Genomic DNA, 6189 nt, shown 5'->3' with positions numbered 1-6189 from the left:
TTTTCTTAATGAGAAACCTTGTGTATGTAAACTTTCATTGAACTCTCTTTATTATAACATTAGGACTCCCTCTCAAAATGTGTGAGAAAAAAGTCTTCTTTAACCGTGGATGTAGGCATTCAAGTGTTGAACCACGTTAAGTCATTGTGTTCATTGTTTATTGTTGTGTGTGATTAATCTATGTGACGTGTGAGCTCTATCAGGTCATTAATTTCATTTACAAACTAAACTGTAAATAGATCTAAATCAAGAGAGGATAGATTAGTAGACAAAAACATGAAAGAAGCAATAAAGAGGGTATGAAAAGGAAAATAGGAATCCATTGTAAGCGATCTATTGGACTGTTTGCTATTCATCCGCATATTTGACCAGCTCTAGTGATCATTATTCTATAAAAATTAGTGGTGCATTTGAAAGGAAAGAATGCCACATTCAAGAATTTTGGTTGCCATCATTCAATCTTCCTCGTTTTGACCTCTAGCATTAGTGATGGTAGTGGACCGGGGTAAGTGGAGGGGGCAAGCACTCCACCCCGTCCTCTTTCAAAATTTTACCCTCCATCTCTGATCTATCCCCATGGAAGGGGAAACTTTGGACCACCATCCCCGCCCCAGATGGGGCAGGTTCGGACGGATCCCAATTTCTCCCGGTCCACTACCATCCCTAAATTTCACAAATTATCACCACTAAAACAATGCAATAACAAAGAAACCCTAATTTCTTTCATTTGGTATGATTGAAATCCTACATAAAGTCCCATATAAGCAAGATAACCCTAAAAAACATAGAGAAAATAGAATAGCCTGATTCTAGCATACCCCAACTTGATATGCAAAGACATAATTCACCCCCAACCTCATAATGGATCAAGAAAAGCCCCCAATTGGATACACCCAAAAAATAAAAACTTAAAAAAAAAGAATCCCGAATCAGAAAATCGATCGAGAGAGAAAGACAAAGGGAATAAGAAGAAAATAAAAGATAAAAAGACCACATGATTCCTTAGTTGCCTTCTTCAATCAAATCAAAATCAAAACCGAGATCGAAAATCCGACTAGGGGGATGTTCTACTTGTCTTTGGAGATGTCATACTTCTCTTGGAGGCAGGCGAGATCATCCTCCTTATTATGCTCAACCTTCTTAGTCATCTTGGCCTACTGGTGGTAGAGGACAATGAGGTAGTGATTGGCGACATTGAAGCCAGAGAGGTGATAGATGGTCATCTTGGCATTGCAGATGTCATCGTAGATTACAAAGGTTGTTCCCCTCGTCTCCTTGTTGGTGCCCACCCAGATCTGATAGATGGCCCCCATACTTGCCAAAAGTGTCGCACATCTCCTCTCGAGATGTTAAAGGGAGGTTCTAAACATACGACGCCTTGATCAGCTTTGTCGGTAGTTGTGTATTCCCCTTCTTCAGGCATATCATCGCCATTATTGCATATTTGCAGTACCTCTCTCGCTCCCTCAGAGAACTTTTTCTCCCTCTATTTCTCTCTCTACCCCACAAAACCCCAAACCACTTAGAAAAAGAATATGTATATACAAGGGATCTAAATATTATTTTATAAAATATTAACGATATATTATTAATTTTAATGATAGAGATTGGGGGCAGAATGAGGAGAAGAGTAAGTCCACCCCAACCTCCATCCTCACATAGGTTTTGATTTTCACATCCATCCCCGATCCATTCTCCGTTTCATATCCTCCATCTTCGCTCCAAATGGGGCGAGTTCAGATGGATCTCCATTTCCTCCCACTTCATCTGAGTTTATAGAATGTCTGCTAAGATTGAGAGGCATATCGAGAGGCATGTTCGAGCTTTCCTGTGTGGAGGCGACTCTGAGCATTTGAAGATTTCCCAAGTCGCTTGGTCTCGTGTGGCTAGGCCAACTGATAGGAGCTTGGGGATCTCCACCTTACATATAAAAATGATGTGTTGTTGTCCAAGTGGTGGTAGACTATTTCGTGTAATGAGGGTGACCTGACACCATACTTTCATGAAAAATACGCCTTACAAGGTGCCCCATGTGACTGGACTTTGAATAAGGGGACATGGGTATGCTTTGGGATTTGGCTACAATGGTGTAGGGTTTGGTCAAAGCAGAGGTACATTTGGATTCATTCCCCTTTAGGCATGTTCATTGTGGCATCCTTTAACCATGTATTTGGTGAAACAAGGGTTGACCCTTTACCGGCAAAGTGTGTGTGGGCTGGGAGGCCAACATCAAGATCTGGATTCTTCTCTTGGTTGGTGCTTATGGATGGGATGCTCACACACAAGAACCTGTCTAGGAGGAGCTTCTTCTTGGTTAGTGTATGTTGTATGTGTGGTGTGTGGTGTCGATGTCGAATCTACCCCACACTTGTTGTGGTTATGTTCTTACTTCCAGACCATATTTTCAACCTCTTGGCAGTAGATTCAAATCTCACTTTGCTCATCTTCTTTTGCCATGAACCTCCTCCTCCAATAGGCACTACTACCTTAGACTGGCATTTGTTTTTTCGTGTGTCATTGTTGGTTATTCTTTGCTTGGTGGGCTACTTTGCTCTTTCATGTACTATAAGATGTTTTCCATATGGTTAGGCAAAAATGGTCGGCAATAGACCTTCATTTGATTCACCTCATTTTTGCTAGCTGCTCTAATCTTCTTATAAAGTCGGGGATCGATACCTCACCTCCCTAGGATTTTTCTAAACTTATCTTTAAATAAATCTAAGCTTACTCCCTCCTAAAAAAATGCATAAAATATGCATTGAATTACAAGCCTTAGGTGGTCAAGAACTATGTGCTCCTATATCTGAAATTGTTTGCATCATTGCCTTAATGGAAGCCTGTATTGAGGAACTCTCAATTTGAAGTGGAACATGATGGATTTCTTAGTGGCTTTCCCTTTCTTAAAAAACAAGTTCTCCTTTTCACCTATCTATTCTTTCTATCATATTCTCCCAAGAGCTTTCCAATGAGTCTTTTATCTGCTTCATCTATTTTTCCTTAACGGAAAGTATGCTATCAAATCCTATCCAACAATAAGAGAATAACCACGACCACCCTATGTCAAGGAACTTTGATTTTTTTTTATTAAATATATTAAATTTTGTTGTGCCCTACTAATCTTTTACTGGGAGGTTATAGTTGAGATCTTTAACAAATATTATCCATTAGGACTCACTGTTTTGTGTATAACCAAGAACCACTTAATCTTTATATGGATGCTCATGTAGTTTTCCTTATTGGAGGAAAATTGAATCTCGGCAGATTATATCAAAGAATTGGCTTCAACAATGAAGTTATATCAAGAGGAAGATTTGTTGCATGAAGGGGCAGAACCAAGGAGGGGTGGGTAGGGGCCCGACCCCACACACCCCTCATCTCCATTTGGTCCTCCTTAATCGACTAACTAAGGCTATGTTTGGAAACATGTGTTGGAGGGAGTTGCAAGGAGTGGGGGGAGTACAACTATAGGATTTCAAGGAAAATGGATTTGGGAGGAGTTATGGACTCCCTCTTTTGTTTGGAAGCATAAACAACTCCTTCAAGAATTCAAGCTTGCAACTACTTCTGATTCCCCACCATGTTTGGGAACCCGTAGCATGATATTTGAGTAGCAAAGAATGTAGAGAAAAATTATATCAAATTTAATTGCATCATTGACATTTTATGTTTTTAACAAACAAATAATATTTAAATTAAACATAAATATTAATTAAACCCACTGCAATCTCAAGTATTCTAAAATAAGTCCAAAAGTATGAAGATAAAAATAAATGTCCATTACAATTAAGTATAATCACTTTATTCAAAACGTCTATCATTAAAAAAAATCTAATTTAGTCACACCTCTCCAGGTATCCATTTGCACTTTATGTCTACAAGCAAATACATGAATACATTCACCAAGTGCTTATTCTTAGCAAGAAACTTGATAGCATCATAAAACAATGTCTTATCAAGATTTAAGGCATATAATTCATTGTCTCTAACAAGCTCTGAATTGCTTCAGATAATGGAGTTAACACATCCTTTAGTTTCTCCTTTATCTTACTTTTTTGTTTCTTGTCGTTTCACTTTGAGAAATTGGTTGAGAAGATCTAGTGGAAAGGAAGCTAACTGCAATAGGCATGGATTGTTGTGGATGCTCTTGGTAATCATGGTCCTCTAAACCTTCATGCATGTATGTAAAGTAACAATCATTATTAGAATTTTGCATGAATGATTGAGTGAAACAATCACCAAAGGATATAACAGCTTGGTCATTTCCTATAATGATGCAAAGTTGTGTGTAGTTTGCAATACTCTTGTCACAAAGATATTTCACTTCAAGTTTAGCTTGTGCATGCAACAAATATGAAGCAAATCTTACAATTAAATTGAAAAACTCAATAAAGTTATCACAATATATCTTTATATAATCATCCCATACTTGAGATGGTGCAGTAACACAATTAGTTGCATGGTCAAAGCCAAATCCACTAATGTTCATTAGTTTTTTAATATAATTATAAGTCTTTTTCCATGACAGCAATCAAGAATCCACATTGTCAGTTGTAACTGCAATCCCTAATTGCCTTTGAATCTCGACGACCATTTGATTTTTTGTTGACCTTTTAAAACCTTTAAACTGCTTGAATGCCTAAATCCATCAATTGAGAATCCACATTGTCAAGGTTTTTTTACCTCGTTAAACCACTTTAATGCCTACTTCAATGCCTAAATCCATCAATAGGTTATCATCATCTTTATGATCTTCCCAACAAAATTGAGATTTGAGATCTTTTGCATTGTCAACAATATTGAAACTACCTTCTCCTACTGTTTTCATATCTTCGAATGTAGGGTTATTCATATTTCCTATACAAAATAAACATCAAATATACACAATACAATGTTTAACAATTGTATAATCATACAATAGAAAATGCATTCATCATAGAAAATTATTAAATGAATATAAGAACACATATCATTATTAATGCTAATTGCATCATAATATAAAAGATTATGATGAATCATATAATTTGACAACTTTTAAAATTCATCTTTCTTCAACTATCAAGATGTGCATCATCCCATACCTTTTGAGAAAGTTCATCTCTAAAATTATTTCATTCATCTCTTTTGTGTTGTGATCGTGATAAACCCTATATTTATGTATCAAGCTCATCTTCATGTACTTCATCATTGTTTATGTCTTCTGCAACACTAGCATTTTGATCATCAAGCATGTCACCTCCCATACTTTTAATGAAATTGTTTATGTCTTCAACAACACTAGCATTTTGATCATCAAACATGTCACCTCCCATACTTCCAATGAAATTGTGTAAGACATAACAAGCTAACACAATTTTAGTTTGTCTTAATATACTACTAAGGAGTTGTTTTGAGAATAGTAAATCGCAATTTAGCATGCATTTCGAAAAGTGGCTAAATTTTTTGAAGCATTGGCAAAACCACCATCTACTACATAATATTCTCCTGCATTTTATATTGCATGCATTAATAAGTTTTAAATATGATGTAAATGAAAATGATTATATATCTTAAAGTTATTGCAATGAATTTTGTACTTACCATGAAGAACTATAAGTTTATGTTCTCTACGAAGAGTATCTCTTAAAACCCTACCATCATAAGCTCCCAACCAGCTAACATGTATTTGAAATTTCATGTCAAAAGAAATGACTCCAAGAACATTTTATGTTATATTATGATTTCGATCACGCCATTTTGGTTGATCACGATGTGGAATGGATGCTGAAATACGTGTTCCATCAATTGCTCCAACGTAATCCTATTTGCATTATACAAATAATCAATTTAATGATATAATATATAATTTTATTTTAAAAATATATATTAAAATATACATAATAACAAATTTTACCTTGAAATAAGGATAAAATTTTGGATTAGATAGATTTTCTGATGGTATTTCTGAAGTAGCTTGTCTTACAAAATAAGGATATAATCGCAGTATTGCATTTAAAACTCTATGAAAATGATGATAAATTATTTTTTAGATATGAAAAAAGTCTTATTGTAACACAATTCAGAACATTATGATCGAGAGTGTGTAAGAACATCAGTGCTTGCTCTTCCAACATTACATCCCTAAAATAAGATAATAATCACTTCTCACGTAATAGATAGCATAAACAACAAAAAATATCAGTGGGCATTCTG

At 35.7% G+C, this 6189-nt stretch overlaps 1 pseudogene; it reads right to left on the bottom strand.

The window, feature by feature from the left end:
* Window positions 1–1067: 1067 nt before the first annotated feature.
* LOC149823352 (splicing factor 3B subunit 6-like protein pseudogene) lies at window positions 1068–1434 on the bottom strand (annotated as a pseudogene).
* Window positions 1435–6189: the final 4755 nt, after the last annotated feature.

This window comes from Nuphar pumila, chromosome 10 (genome assembly GCF_984573655.1).
Source record: "Nuphar pumila chromosome 10, dmNupPumi1.hap1.1, whole genome shotgun sequence".
In the NCBI taxonomy this organism is placed as follows: Eukaryota; Viridiplantae; Streptophyta; class Magnoliopsida; order Nymphaeales; family Nymphaeaceae; genus Nuphar; species Nuphar pumila.
This window is presented reverse-complemented; position numbering and strand designations above follow the sequence as displayed.